Consider the following 16757-nt stretch of genomic DNA (forward strand, 5'->3'; position numbering starts at 1 on the left):
AGCTCACTAGCTTCTTGCCTTGTTAATTCTCTTGGTTGCTGCCTGTCCTGTGGTGACCTTGGGGGTGTTATTTGCTCTGAGAGCTGAGGGCTGATGTGGACATTTCTTTTTTGAGGGTGTCAGGAGGCCAAGATCCCTGGTGGTCCCACTTGAGGTCTAGGGGATGGGGACCCAGTCCAGCCCCAAGGGCTTCATACATTGTCCCCTGCAGTGTCCCCTCTGGCCTGGAAGGGCGGCACGGGGGGTGGGGGGCAGAAAGAGAGTTATGATCTTAATAATAGAAACTATTAAAGAGACAAGCTTTTTTGGTTGAAATTCCCTTTTATCATATGGAGTGGGATTTCGTTCCTGGAACTAAACGCCTTGCTTACACGTGGCCTTTGTAACAACAATGTCAACCCTTCCGGTCACTAATTTGTATGAGCAGGTTTCATTCTAGAAGCCAGGCTTCCGAGTTCCAGGCCTGCTTTTCCAGGAGAGGACAGGGAGAAGCAGACACTGATTTTTCAGGCATAGCCCTCCTGTGGAATTCCAGGAAAATGAGCTGACCTCTCAGTTCAGAGGACCTTAAACTACCCTCCTCAACTTGGCTCTGTTAGGCTTGAGGTGGACGTGGGGGGCTCAGAGGACTATGGACAGTAGAGTTTCCTGGATCCCAAAGGTGGAGTCGTCAAAGCACCTCGGAGCGGATGCCACCCATACAAGAGGCGGTTTTGTCTCCTCTGCCTGGGTCCTGCCTGGTTCATGGCTGAGTGCCGAAGCCAAAATTTGGTCAAACTCTTTCCCGGATTCCCAGCCGGGGCTCCCCTGTCCTGGGTTCCTGGCATCTGCTCTCCTTACTAAATGGGCTTTGTGATCTCAGGTAGTGGGAGGCAGAAAAACCCACTGCTAAACAGGGAAGCAACTGAAACCCCAAAATGCCCACGGGTCTAGTCGGGGACACGGCAATGCACGAACCCCTTCATTCATTAATATCTCCATTCACAAACATCCAGGGCCAGGCCGCCGCCTGCAGCTGCAGTGCAAAGACTGCAGGTCTGGGAGCTTCATTCAAAACCGGGAAGGAGAACCGACGGGGGCCAGCGTGGTTAGAAGAAGGGAATGTGCCTTCCACGAGGATGGTGCCGTTGGAGTCTAGCCTGGAGACCAGCTAGACCCTAAAGACGGGCGTGAAGAATGAGAGGGAGCCAGTAGGTTAGGAAAGCAATTAAAAACAAAATTAAGAACACTCTCAGCAGCGGCCCCCAAGGAGGGCGAAGGATGGGAATACAGCACAGAGCCCCATCGAAACCTGGCCTCGGAGACCGTCCCCAGGACACCGGGGAACTCGGGCAGCCTCCCTGCTGTGGGGCAGGCATCCTGGGCGAGCAAGACAATCATCAAAGGCAGCAGGAGCAGGAAAACCCCAGCCATTCGACAGTGGAAGACAGATTTCCTCTAAAATGTGCCTTTAAAGGCAGCTCATTTACCTTCACGGGCCCCAGGAAAGCCCCAAATAGGTGCCATCCAGGAAGCCCAGACTCTTTAAGATCAACACGGTCTAATGCAGCATAAGAGCCGTGGGTCAAACCAAGAAACGACTTCCTGACTGTAAGGGCCTATTGGCCCATGAAAGAGGACTCCCAGGGAGACTGTGAAATCGCCTTCTCTTCTTGTTTCTTTGGGGCAGTGGGTCGAGGGCCAGCCCAGGGCCTCCTGATTAAATCTCAAGCCGCTTCCTCTACCTCCCAGCTGACACTTTCCCATCTAAGAACGGAGGTTTCTTCTGCATGTCTGGGTGGATAGCTGAGACCAGAAAGCAGATCCAGACAGCAAACTATTATATTCTGCCTAGATTGCTTTCCAGCAGGTGGGGGCGACAGGTAGAGGATAAAGTCTTCACATTTTACGTTTTTTATTTTATTTTTCAGAGATAGGTCAGCTGGGTAGCGGGCTCCAGATTTGCAAATACCGCATAAGAAATACTCCCGCAGCCTGGAAGCCATTTGACTATTTTAAATATGTGAGGTTTCTCCAGCTTTGTGACAGCTGTAGGATATAAAATAAAATCCATTCCTCAACCAGTCTTGGGAAATTCTAACGTATCAGATGGTAAATGAGGGTTGGGGGAGGGAGGGTGCTAGGGGAGGGGGGAGGGGAGAGACTACATTTTTCTTCGTGTTGTGAAACATTTTCTCAAACAGTAGCTTTGGAGACATGAGAGCCCATGAGAGCTATAGATTTTATATCCGCAGACCATCTGAGAGCTTTGGAAATGCCACCGCAGACTTTGAATACAAAACTCCCCAAGTGGCACGGCCAGATTCAAAACAGGGTGTGTCTCCCTGGCAGCTGGACAATGACCTTCTCTAGTTGAAGAAAGAATATGTGGGGATGGGGGGGGTGGTTAGGAGGTGACCCTTCCATCTGGGCCTTTGGGGATTTGTTGATCCTTCTCCAGGACAATTTTTACTGGATTGGCAAACGCCAGCATTGCCACACCAGGGCCGATGCCACAAACAATTTGGTTTAAGTGACTTCATGTATTTAATGACTAGATATGGGGCACCTTACTCCATGAGCTTTGGGGTTGGGGCTGGGCTTCTGATTCTCTTTCATTCAGTACATAGTCACAGTGCTCCTCCCAAGAGCTAAACTTGCAGCAAGGAAAAAAAAAAGAGTTCCCTGGTGGTTCGGCCAGTTAAGGATCTGGTGTTGTCACTGCTGTGGCTCGGGTCAGGTGGGTTTGACCCCGACCCAGGAACTTCTGTATGCCACAGGCATAGCCAAAAAAAAATGGTTCGATGAATGAATGAGACCCCCCCAACACCCCATAGACCTAACAGCCTGTGATAGGAGACTCAAAGTCAATGAACAACTATTGAAAGATAGATAGATGGACAGATAGATAGATAATAGATAAATGATAGATGGACAGATAGATAATAGAGAGAAAGATAGGGCTTTTGTATTTATTATAAATAGATTTAAAGGTATGCATAGGTATGTGTGTATGTGCATATGTATTTTCATACAATTTCAAATAGTGATGCTATGCAGCAAACCAGGCAAGGGAGTGAGGGGTGTAGGGCCCCAACATTAGCTCGATTGAATAGTAAAGCCCCTCTGTGGTACTTGAGCTGACACCTGCGTCCAAGGAACCAGCCAGCCCCACGAAAATCAGAGGAGGATGCTCCAGGCAGAGGGCTTGAAGGGTTTCAAAGCCATGGGGCTGGAAGGAGCTTGATGTGTTCAAGAAGCAGGAAGAAGCACAGCATGGCTAGAGAATGGCAAGGGCAGCTAGAAAGAATCATCTATGTAGAGAATTAGCACCAGGAAGAAATAGAGCTCGCAAGTCCAGTTTCCAACTTTACAGTTGGAAAAGAAAGGCTCACAGAGCAAAGAGAACAAACGTGACTTGCCCAGGTTAACACAGCGCTTAAGAATAGAGCCAGGGAGTTCCCATCGTGGCACAGTGGTTAATGAATCCGACTAGGAACCATGAGGTTGCAGGTTCGGTCCCTGGCCTCGCTCAGTGGGCTAAGGATCCAGCATTGCCGTGAGCTGTGGTGTAGGTTGCAGACGCGGTTTGGATCCCGCGTTGCTGTGGCTCTGGCGTAGGCCGGTGGCTACAGCTCTGATACGACCCCTAGCGTGGGAACCTCCATATGCCGTGGGAGCAGCCCAAGAAATGGCAAAAAACAAAAAAGACAAAAAAAAGAATAGAGCAAGGGAGTTCCCATCATGGCTCAGTGGAAACAAACCTGACTAGTGTCCATAAGGACAGGTTCAATCCCTGGCACGCTTAGTGGGTTAAGCATCTGGTAAGCTTAACCCCGTGAGCTGTGGTGTAGGCAGCAGACTCGGCTCAGATCCTGCGTTGCTGTGACTGTGGCGTAGGTCAACAACTGAAGCTCCAATTCGATCCCTGGCTGGGGAACTTCCATGTGCCAAAGGTGCTGCCCTAACAAGCAAAAAAAATAACCAAATAGAGTCGGGACTGGTCCCTGTACCTGTGACAGTCTTGTCCATGTTTGTGCCATATGTCATGTGTCACAGCTCACATGTGTACAGCAGCACAGCTCCAGCAGGTCCCTACGCATGTATTGCCCACAAAGACCTACACGACACTTCACTTGGGAGAAGTCGGTTGGGAAAATGCAAGAGCTACAGGAGTGGTAAAAGAGAAACCAGACATCCATGGAAGCCCACATCGTCATCCTGGCACAGGATGGGCCACTATGGACATACCACACTGGGACGTCCACACTCGCAATTGCAGAAAGTGCCAGGACAGGGCAGGTCGCGGGGCTTTGGGAGACAGAGGAAGGTGATCTGGTTGGCAGGGTCAGCCCAGGCCTCCTCGAGAAAGTGGACTTAGGAAGCCACGTGAATTGGGGGTCACCAGGCAATTGATGAGAACAAAGACAGCGTTCCAGCAGAGGAACAGCAAGTGTCAAGGTCCTGGGGTGGCGAAGCATGGTGGGTGTGAGTTCCTAGAGTGGCGGCCAGAGGGGAGGAGCCCATCCGTGGAGGAGAATGGAGACAGAAGTAAGGGCTTGGACCATTGAGGGCCTTGTGCCAAGATAAGGGGCTTGGGTTTAATCCTGAGAATAGTAGAGGCCTGAAAGGACACTTAGCAGGGGTGTTTGGAACATAATCATGTCATTCTCTCAAATGTATTAGTCATTCGACAAGCATTTACTAGTTACCTTATATGTACAAAACTCTGTTCTAGGCACCATGAGAATAGAGTAGACGGCCTGGGCACTAAGCCTCTGTTGGAACCGTGGAACACTAGACTGGGAGGAGTGGTTCATTGCAGAAGAAGATCACTGGGCTGGATATTGAAGACCAGGGTCCTAGTCCCAGCTCTGCCCTTTACTGAAGAGCCCAGAGTTCTACACAGCGTTCCTTGAGGACAACAACTAGTTGATGTACCTTTGGGTCCCCAGCACCTGGCGTACAGGAGGATGGGTCAACTTAAAATAATCGCATCACTTTGGAAAATATCAATAAGGTCTGACATCTGTTTAGTGCTTTATTGTCTTCTTTTTTTTTTTTTTTAAAGTCCACACCCATGGCATATGGAAGTCTCCGTCCAGGGATTGAATCTGAGCCACAGCTGCTACCTCAGCGCTGCAGCAATGCCGGATCTTTAACCCACGGTGCTGGGCCGGGGATTGAACCGTCACCTCCCACCTGAGCCACTGCCATTGGATTCTCTCTTTTTTTTTTTGTCTTTTTGCCTTTTCTAGGGCCGCCTCTGTGGCATATGGAGGGTTCCCAGTCTAGGGGTCTAATCAGAGCTGTAGCCACCGGCCTACGCCAGAGCCACGGCAACAAGGATCCGAGCCGCGTCTGCAATACACCACAGCTCACGGCAACGCCAGATCCTTAGCCCACTGAGCGAGGCCAGGGACCGAACCTGCAACCTCATGGTTCCTAGTCGGATTCATTAACCACTGTGCCACGACAGGAACTCCTGCCATTGGATTCTTAACCCACTGCACCACAACAGGAACTCCTAGTGCTGTACTGTCTTCAAAGACCTTCCACTTATTGGATCTTATTTTATTCCCACACCATCCCTGGGAGGTAGATTGATGACCAGCTACATAATTTATGAGCCCCAGTGCAAAATGAAAACATGAGACTATTTGTTCAAAATTAATAAGGGAGTTCCCATCATGGCTCAGCGGTTAACGAATCCAACTGGCATCCGTGAGGATACAGGTTCGATCCCTGGTCTCTCTCAGTGGGTTAAGGATCCAATGTTGCCGTGAGCTATGGTGGAAGCAGGTGCAGCTCGGATTCCATGTTGCTGTAGGCTGGCAGCTAGAACTTGATTGGACCCCTAGCCTGGGAACTTCCATGTGCCTCGAGTGTGGCCCTAAAAATACAAAAAAAAAATTAATAAGAATTTCATGACAGTGGCAGCAGAGCATTAAACGAAGGTCAAGATCATTGTAAGGATGGGGTCTCATGTGACTGCACAAGCTGCATATCCATGAAGCCAGCCCTGGGAAAATTCTAGTTCATTCATTTTACAGGTGGGGAAACTGAGACATAAGGTAAGTGTCTTTGTCAGTGTCATTCAGCTGGCAACTGAAAGAGTGAGCCTCGAAAGAAACCCAGGCCTTCTGATTTCAGGTCCAGGAGGCTTCCTGGTGAAATAGGGCTGGATTCAGTTCTGCTCTGGGTTGTATTTCTGCTCTGGGCTATCTTCCTAGCAGGGCAGTTCTAAGCACTGTTCAAAAGCAATGTAGACATCAAAGCAGTATAGAATGCAGTCAGGAGTTCCTATTACGGCTCAGCAGTAAGGAACCCACCTGGTATCCATGAGGATGTGGATTCAATACCTGGCCCTGCTCAGTAGGTTAAGGATGTGTCGTTGCTGCGAGCTGCGGTGCAGGTCAAGACATGGCTTGGATCTGGTCTTGCTGTGGCTGTGGTGTAGGCCAGCAGCGGCAGTTTCTATTCAACCCCCACCCTGGGAACTTCCATGTGCTGAGGGTGCAGCCTTAAAAAGATAAAGGAAGGAAGGGGAGAAAGAAAGGAAGAAAGAAAAGAGAGAGAGGAAGAAAGAAAGAAAGAAAGAGTAGAATGCAGTTGTTCCAAATGCTGCATGGAAGCCTTCACTGGTCCCATTGCTCTCAGGAAAAAGGCCAAAGATTCAGACTGATGCAGGGTCCTTTCAGAGTCTGACCCCTGGTTAAAACTCTCCAGCTGTACCACTCTCCCCTATTCCCTCTGTCCCAATGTGTTTTCCAACCACACACACACACACTTCCTTGCCATTTCCCAACTGGGTCTTTCCCCCTCAGGCTTCCAGGCCTTCGTTTATACCACTTCCCCCACCTCAGATACTGTTTTATGAAGGGTGACTTCAAGTTAGCCAGCCAAGGAAAAGAGCAGAGCAGGATAAGAAAAAGGCATCTAAGGCAGAAGGAAAAGCCTGACTACTCTGTGTCCTCGGAAAAGCTATCCATCCAGCCAACCAACCATCCACCCTTCCTTCCTTTTGTCCTTCCATTCATCCCTCCATCAGTCCACCCATCCACCCACCCACCCATCCACCCACCCAACAACTATGTGTTAAGCCCTGTGTTGCTATACACCAGATGTCAAGTTAGGCACTGGTCATGCAGAGCTGAATAAGCCACACCTCTCCTCCCAGGGAGGGAGTCTGGATTCACATAGGTTATGAAACTGAGGGGTTTGACCTAAGAGCTCACCACAGGAAGACAAACAAGTGTTACCCACAGGTCAAACCCCCAGTTTCACAACCTACATGGATCCAGACGCCCACCCGACAATTTATGCAAATTTGTATATTTTCTTCCTCCTGATTCTGCTTCCATTCTTGTCTGCATGTGTCGTCCCAGTTGGCTTTGTGCCAGTTGGGGCAAGACCCTAAGCCCCTTTATTCTTTTTCCAGAAATACAATGCCAGGGGTGATTTTATGAATTTGGTTCCTTTACTGTATATAGACCTGAAGAGTTAGAGTGAAGATTCTGTCCTACACTCTCCAGCCTTCCCCCTTCTTGCTGGTTTTCCACCAATTCTTCACTTTCCCAAAGCCCAGCTATTGGGATGGACCTCTCCCCACCGCACCACCCCCTGGAGGTGCCATCTAGCCCTCACTCCCTTCTGTAACACGTCCCCCAGAACGGTTGGCTGCCCCCAGAATCTGGTGAATACAGTGTATTCCAACTCACATAAAAGGACCACTACAATACAGAGAGTGGTGAGCGTGGTAGCGGGGTAAACTCAGGATGCCCATTCCTGTGAGAGGTGGCATAGAAGAGGGATGGGTTCTGGGAAAGACCCCTGGATGAAGAGGGAGATCAGAGGAGGATATTCCAAGCAGAAGACATGACAAGGACAAAGAAGCCAGAGAGGGATGGGGAATTAGGAGCAACAGAAGTGGTTCAGCAGGGCTGGGGAATCAGGTCTGACGGGAAATAGGACAACACTGAGGGCAGGGGGCAGACAGGGGCGAGGCCATGAAGGACCAGAGGGACTCTGCTCAGGACCCGGGGCTTTAAGCTCCAGCTGCTGCTGAGAGAGCTTAAGCCTAGACGTGACACGATAAGAGAATTCAGAAAAATTGTAAGAGCTGAGATATAGGGTCACTCAACTCCAGCCTGAAGCCTGTGGGAGCCTCAAGCTCAGGGACAAAGTCATTGCAAGCCTCCCCCACCCCCACTCAACCCCGCCACAACCCTGAGTAGGTATGCGATCAGGCAGAGCCACTCCTGGAGACAAGGCCTTGTGATAAAAGATAGGCAGCAGACCCCAAGGTGGCTGTCCTCGTGTCCCCCGGCGGGGGAGTGGGGGAGTGGGAGGAGAGGAGCAGGGGAATCACACCCATTCTGTTCTCCAACAACTCCTCAAGGGGAGTTTCCACTATGGCACAATGGAATCAGTGGTGTCTCTGCAGCGCTGGGACGCAAGTTAGATCCCCAGCCTGGCACAGTAGATTAAGGATCTGCTGTGGCCACAGCTGCGGCAGAGGTCACAACTGCAGTGTAGCTGGCCCCAGGAGCTCCATATGCTGCAGGGAGGCCAAAAACAAAACAAAAACAAAAAACCCAAAACTCCTCTTGGGGATCTGTTATCAGACCTAAAACAAAGACTGCGAGATTCTCAAATTCATGGGCTGTCGGGACCTGTCAGAAGGATGCAGACTACTTTTCAAATGTCTTCAGGTCAGCAAAATCTCAAATGCACTTTTTTCCAGAGCTCTCTCCTACTCTCCACACCCCCACCTCCACCCCACTGCTGTTTCATTCTAAAATCTGCACTGACAGAGTTCCTGTTGTGGCTCAAAGGTTGATGAGACCAACCAGTATCCATGAAGACATGGGTTCAAATCCTGGCCTCGCTCAGTAGATTAAGGATCCAGCGTGACCGTGAGCTGTGGTGTAGGTCGAAGAGGAGGCTTAGATCTGGTGTTGCTGTGACTATGATGTAGGCCAATACCTGCAGTTCGAATTCGACCCCTAGCCTGGGAATCTCCATATGCCACAGATATGGCCCTAAAAAGAAAAAATTAAAAAATAAAATAAAATCTGAAGTTCCCATCGTGCCACGGAGGAAATGAATCCGACTAGGGACCATGAGGTTGCAGGTTCGATCCCTGGCCTCGCTCAGTGGGTGAAGGATCCGGCATTGCCATGAGCTGTGATGTAGGTCCCAGAAGATTTTCAGATCTGGTGTTGCTGTGGCTCTGACATAGGCTGGTGGCTACCGCTCCGATTCAACCCCTAGCCTGGGAACCTCCATATGCTGCGGGTGTGGCCCTAAAAAGACAAAAGACAAAATAAATAAAATGAAATAAAATAAAATAAAATAAAATCTTCATGAATATCAAGCACAATCCTGGTTCCTTTAGACTTAAGTCCTCAAATGGGCTGTTTGAAAGAGACCAAGGGCTTCCAAGATATCTTTGCAGGTTCCCTTGGCATCTGGTTTCATATCAGGAAATTGGACTTTGCCAGAACGTTATGTTTAATATTAATGTCCAGATCCAAGAAATGTGAATGGGTTCTGGGTTTTTTTTGTTTTGTTTTGTTTTGTTTTGTCTTTTCTAGGGCCCCTTCTCGCAGCATATGGAGGTTCCCAGGCTAGGGGTCGTATCAGAGCTGTAGCCACCGGCCTACACCAGCGCCTCAGCAACTCGGGATCCGAGCCACATCTGCGACCTACACCACAGCTCACGGCAACGCCGGATCCTTAACCCACTGAGCAAGGCCAGGGATCGAACCCGCAACCTCATGGTTCCTAGTCGGAGTCGTTATCCACTGCGCCACGACAGAAGCTCCATGAATGGGTTCTATATTTGGGAAAATAATCTACAGAAAAGAAACAAGCTCATGGATGTGGAGAACAGACTTGTGGTTGCCAAGGGGGAGGGGGAGGAAGTGGGATGGACTGGGAGTTTGGGGTGAGTAGATGCAAACGATTGCATTTGGAGTGGATAAGCCCTGAGATCCTGCTCTAGAGCACAGGGAACTCTATCCAATCACTTGTGATGGAACATGATGGAGAATAATGCGGGTAAACGAAAGTATATGGGCCACTTTGCTGTACAGCAGAAATTGACAGAACACTGTAAATCAACTATACTAAAAAAAATTAAAATTAAAATTTGAGAAAATGTGTTCTCCAATCTCTCGCCAAAGCATTCCTTCGGCTACCAGCCTTAGAGGCAAGTCCTCTACTCAGTGTGGCTGTCCACCGGTAGCTCTGAAGGACACAGTGAGGCTTCGGACAGGCAAGGTGCTCCCTGCACCGATCAATAGATCAATAACTCCCTTGGGAAGAGCATGCAGAGGGAATCCAGTATCTAGCCAGCTTCCTGTCTTGGCAAAGCTGCGGGGTGGAGTCTTGTTTCCGTGCAAGATGTCTGCCCTGACTTGAACTTTGACTCCCTACCCGTGTCCTTCTTGGGCTATTTTGCACTGTGAACATAGCTCCTAAAAAGATTTATTAAAAAAAAGAGAGAGAGAGAGAGAGAGAGCTGAGTGTCATTTTTAGAAAGGCGAGACACCCAACGACACATGCTACTCTGAGTAGATTTCTTTGACGGCTTGTGATGTTGCCTGAATGGTAAATATACCCTCAGACTCCAAGTAAATAGTCCATGGCATGTAACTTGGGGATAAAAGAGGAAATTTTACACAACGTGGCCACAGACGCCTTGTCATTTCCCAGAAAATTAGAGGGTCTTCCAGGGGCCCTGTAAATTTATCACACGAGTATTCTTCCACGACTTCAGGAACAGATGGGGCCTGTTTTGATAATGTTTTCCAACCCCCATAGATAACATGGAAAGGAGGCCGAGGGGGGACAGCCCGCCATTGCCCCCCAGAACAGGAAACCAGCTCTCACGCCCGCAGCCAGGCGTCCTGTGCCTCTGGTTGCTTGAAAGACACTTTGTTAACACGAAGCATTTCGGTTTTTTTTTTTTTTTTTTTTTTGAAGGGAAGCAGCAAGAGATCTGGGGGAACGTTCACTCCTGTTCACGAGTCCTTCACTAAAGCACGGAGGTAGTAGAAAGTTGGCAGAAAGAGAGGCTCAAAGGCAGAGGAGGGGCCAGGATCAAAGACAGGCTGCCAGGGCTCTTAAAAGCCATCCCTCTGCCTCTGGAGAAGATCGCCGGGGTTCTGAAATCAGAGGGAGATTTCATGACTCCTAAGCCACCCATTTCCAGTGTCTCAATGGAGATGGAGAAATACAGTCCACATCTTCCGGGTAGTAGCTGTGGGTTCACCTTAAAAAGCAGGTTCCACTACTAATAATAATAGCTAATATTGACTGAGGGATTCCCAGGTGCCAGGCCCTGGGCTGAGCCCTCGGCTGCATAAACGCATCTGGGCCTCGCCACCCTGAAAGCGAGAGGAGGACGATGAGGGGTGAAGAGGTCACGGACCCGCCCAGAGTCTGCAGCTGGCCAGGGCTGGCTGGGAGGAGCCCTGGGGAGACACCCTGCAAGTCCCTGGACCACGCCCTGGCTTCCTCACCTGTGAAGCAGAGCTGAAAACAGCAGTAGGACAGAAGCCTTTTCTTTGTCTTTTGGGTGTGTGTACTTTTTTCTTGTGGTTCGGGGGGAAGGGGGGTGGGGGGGTGTCTGTTTTAACCAAGCCTGCAGGCTTTAAACAACAGCTTCAATCAGGGTTCTCACTTCCAACGCTCCTCATTCATTTGTCCATTCAACACATGATGGAGGTGTCAATAGTTACATCAGGGCCACCCAGACTTCCAGCCTGGACCCTTGTAATTAGACCACCCGTGGCCTTTTCACCAGGCGCTTTCCCATCATTATCATGCCTGTAACAAGCCTCTCTTGGAGTTCCCGTCGTGGCGCAGTGGTTAACGAATCCGACTAGGAACCATGAGTTTGAGGGTTCGATCCCTGGCCTCGCTCAGTGGGTTAAGGATCCGGTGTTGCCGTGACTTGTGGTGTAGGTCTCAGATGCGACTCGGATCCCACGTTGCTGTGGCCCTGGCGTAGGCAGGTGGCTACAGTTCCGATACGACCCCTAGCCTGGGAATCTCCATATGCTGCGGGAGCGGCCTAAGAAATGGCAAAAAAAAAAAAAAAAAAAAAAAAAACAAGCCTCTCTTTAGGCCACTGTCTGTTTTACAGAAACTCACTCTGGGGCTTTGCTGTGCAGAGAGTCCTGTGCCATAGACTTGCTGATTTGTGTGCAAGGGTTAATGACAACCTCGCCGAGAAAAGAGAAACAGGTATGACATTTTTTTATGATTATTATTCTCCTATTTTACACACACTTAAAATGCAGCCCAAGCATTCCAAGAGGCTGCTGGAGCCAGGATTCAAACTCAGGTCTCATGATGCCCAAATCCTTTCTGCCTAAACATGACTCACCCTCTGGGGGCTGGCCCCCAATAGCGGTCTGGCCCCCAAAAGCAGGCTGCATTGGTTGGAAAAGGACAGCCTCGCAAAGCACCTCAGAGCTCAGTGGTTATACACATGGACTCTTAAGCCAGGGTTCAAAATCCTGCCTCTACTAAGTATTAGTCAATCCTGTCAATCCTGCCTCTACTAAGTATTAGTCAATCCTGTCCCTACTAAGTACTAGTCATTGGGCAAACGACTTAATCTCTTGACACCTCCAGTTCCTTGAGGGTAAAAACGGGATAATAAAGTACCTCATAGGATTTTTGTGAAGATCAATGACTAATGTATGTTCATTATGTTGATATATGTTATATATTTTATTATTATATTACACATTAATTATAATCTAGAATACTGATTAGATATAGTATATTAATATAGGGCTCTTAGGATGGCGTCTTACACCACAAATGCCATCTAATTTTTCAGGCATTTAACATAATCGTAGAGGCATCTAAAAGGAAACAGGGAGTTCCCGTCATGGCGCAGAGGAAATGAATCCGACTAGAAACCATGAGGTTGTGGGTTTGATCCCTGGCCTCGCTCAGTAGGTTAAGGATCTGGCGTTGCTGTGAGCTGTGGTGTAGGTTTCAGACATGGCTCCAATCTGGCATTGCTGTGGCTGTGGTGTAGGCTGGCAGCTACAGCCCCGATTAGACCCCTAGCCTGGGAACCTCCATATATCGCGGGTGCGGCCCTAAAAAGACAAAAAAAAAAAAAAAAAAAGCAAACAGAGGCTGTGACGGGAAAGGAGTAGAGAAAAGACCTCCAGCTGCAAAGGACAACTAACCGGACTGACAGTCAGGAGATGTGGCTCCACACTCCCTTCTGCCATTTACAACCTGTGCAACCAGAACAAAGCCATCACGCTCCTCCTCTTCGGTTTCCTCATCTGTCTGATGGGAGGGAGCTGAGCCACTCTGGGTAGTGGAGGCTGGACAAAGCCTCACTGATGCCCGCACTGATGCAGAGCCTCTGAGACTCTGCTGCGGACACCTGGCACCCCACTTGGATCAAGACCAGTGAGTGAAGATAATCCGTTCGTTTCCCTTAGGATCAGGCTGACCAACTCATCTCAGTTTTCCTGGGACTTTTTCAATTCGAAACCTGAAAGTCCCTCAACCCAGAAACACAATCCCAAGAAAATCAGGGCAGCTAATCACACTAATTCGGTCAGCCCCATTAAAAAAAAAAAAAAAATTATGGCCGTTCCCACTGTGGCTCATTGGGTTAAGAACCCAACCTAGTGTCTGTGAGGATGCAGTTGGATCCCTGGCCTGGCTCAATGGGTTCAGGATCCGTCATTGCCACAAGGTGTGGTGTAGGTCACAGATGCAGCTGGGATCTGGGGTTGCTGTGTGCTGTGGCTGCGGCAGCTGCAGCCCTCATTTGACCCCTAACCTGGGAACTTCTGTATGCCACTGGTGTGACCCTAGAAAGAAAGAAAAAAAAATTCTATGATCTCATCCATCATTCTGGAAACTTTGCCACCCAAGTTGTCACCTTCAGCCATTTTGTCACAACTGTGTTCCAAATGTGAAATGACTCAAGTACACTTATTTCGAAAGAATATTTTATATCATTACTGTGGGCATTGGGATAGGCCAGGTAAGCTGAGGTGACAAAACGCCACAGAGCAGAGAGGTGGAAATATGCAGGAATAGGGCTACAACTATGAAAGTAAACCAGCATGGTGGGCCATAGCAGAAGGAAAAAAATCAGTGAAACTAAAGCAAGTAACTAACACTGGGTAGTGGGGCTTTGTCTGGCCCCAGGTGCCTGCCCACTCTTTGTTAAAAGGAGAATTTAAAAGATTCTGGAGTTCCCATCATGGAGCAGCGGAAATGAATCTAACTGGGAACGATGAGGTTGCGGGTTCGATCCCTGGCCTCCCTCAATGGGTTAAGGATCCGGCATTGCTGTGAGCTGTGGTGTAGGTCAAAGATGCGACTCAGATCTGATGTTGCTGTGGCTCTGGCGTAGGCTGGCAGCAACAGCTCCAATTAGACCCCTAGCATGGGAACCTCCATATGCCACAGGTGCAGCCCTCAAAAAGACAAAACACACACACACACAAAGAATTTAAAAGATCCTGGGAGTTCACGTTGTGGCTCAGCGGTAACCAACCCAACTAGTATCCATGAGGATGAGGGTTCAATCCCTGGCTTTGCTCAGTGGGTTAAGGATCCGGCATTGCCATGAGCTGTGGTGTAGGTCACAGACGCTGCTCAGATCCTGAGTTGCTATGGCTGTGGTGGAGGCAGGCAGCTGCAGCTCTGATTCAACCCCTAGCCTAGGAACTTCCATATGCTGCAGATGCAGCCCTAAAAAGAAAAAAGAAAAAAAAATTAATAAAATAAAATAAAAAGATCCTGGGATTTCTCTCCTTTCCATAAATAAGATTGAAAATGAAGTAAATTTATTACTGTGATGTAATGTTATTTAATGTCATGTCTATCTACACCCACACTACCAGCATAGGACATCAGATACACTGGGAAAGACAGAATCATAGAAAGCGTAAAGGTGAAAGGGCAGGGGCCAGGTCACGCATTTTAAATGCTCACATCTTCAAGAGGCACTCTTCCCTCCAAAGCAGATTTTACCTGTAATTAATACCAAGTCAGACAGGCCACCAGCTGAGAAGGGACCCCCTCTCCAACCTTTCTTTCATCAGGAACCCCACCTTACCCAACCACTGCCCAGGGGTACCATGAGACAAAAAACTACCCTTGTTGGTCCTTGTTCCAACAAGATCAGGTGGGAAGAATTTCAGCAAAAGCACAGCAGCGGAGGACTCGTGACTTTTAGCTTCCAACAAGGTTTAGGTGGGTCCCCAAAACAGATTGAGAAATGACTGTAAATTCTCATCATGTGGTTGAAATTTCAAGCACCTACATCACTGCTATTTCTTCCAAAGCCACAATAGCACAAAAATTGGTTTGCCTCCTAAGATTTTTTTACCCAGGCAAATGCTCAATTGTGCTGCAGGAGAACCCAGCCCTGTTATCTCCGTTCTCCCCTTCTCCACTCCTCCAATTCCAGGAGCATCATTCACTTTCTCCATCCCAGCCCTGACCTGCTTACTGGGCTGGGCCACTTCATTCACTCCATGGCATTAAATGCCACCTACAGTGGTCAGTGATCCTCAGTCTGACACCAGCCCATTCTTTTTGCTGCACTCAAAACCCCAGACCCTACCAATACCCGCCACATGGATGTCTCACCAAGACCTCAGACTCAATGCGTCCAAATTGAATATACAATCTGCTCCACCCGAAGCCATTTCTCCTCCACCATCCGCTCCTCTGCTCAAACTCAACCCCTGGGCTTTCTCCTTTGTCACCTCAAATCCAGTCTTACCAATCTTACCACCTAAATGTTTGTAGACTTGATCTCCCTTCTCCATCTCTACCCCCTTTCACCTCCTGCAGGCCACCCACATCTCTCCCTCTGCCTACTATGGAGTTTCCTCATTGGTTTCCCAGGGTCACATTTCCTTATCTCTAATCCCTTCCAATCCACAGCTACAAGCAACTTTTTTAAATGTAAATCTTATTACCGTATTTTCCTTGCTGAAATCCTTCAACTGTACCCTATCGTTCTTACCATTGAAACTGTGGGTTAAATCCATCTCACCTGCCTTCATTAATCGAGGTCATTTTAAGATAACCAGGTAGCGTGGCCAAGCAGTCTAAGGTTCTGGATTAAGGTCATTTTAAGACTTGCATGTCATTCCAAGCCCATGTAGCCTAAGCAATAAGATGTTTGCCCAAATTGGTTCTAGGAACTTGGAGTCAGTTGTGTCCAGTTCAAGCTATGCCTGTTAAGACTGGATAGGACCACTCGCCCTTCACCTGGACATGACAAGTGTCTGCACTTGGTGACCTTCTGACATCAGAGGCCCAAAAACTCCACTCTCAGGCCATGCAGAGCCTGTAACCTAGTTATATACATCTCCATAGAACCATAATTACACCACTTTCCCCCATGCTCCCTGTACCTCAGGCCACCCTGATTCTTTATTTGTCATCCCACAAATACCCTAGGCCTCTTGCCTTCAGGGAGGTGGATTTGGGATTTGTTTTCCCATCTCCTCACTGGGCTACCTCTCAAATAAACCCTCCCTTCGCTGCAAACCTCAGGGTTTCAACATTTAGCAAGCCAGCCAGGTGGTAAGACCAGATGGAAGTTTTGCTCATGGCTTGTTGGCCCCTTGCTGGTGCTAAGAGCCTATGGATGAGTCTAAGCTATTTCCTGCCAACATGCCACCAACTTTCAGTGCTTAGCTCTGTTTTGCAGCAAAGAGAGAGTTTTGAGGTATGAAGGTTTGAAAGTTTAGAAG

This window comes from Phacochoerus africanus, chromosome 14, assembly GCF_016906955.1.
Source record: "Phacochoerus africanus isolate WHEZ1 chromosome 14, ROS_Pafr_v1, whole genome shotgun sequence".
Taxonomy (NCBI): Eukaryota; Metazoa; Chordata; class Mammalia; order Artiodactyla; family Suidae; genus Phacochoerus; species Phacochoerus africanus.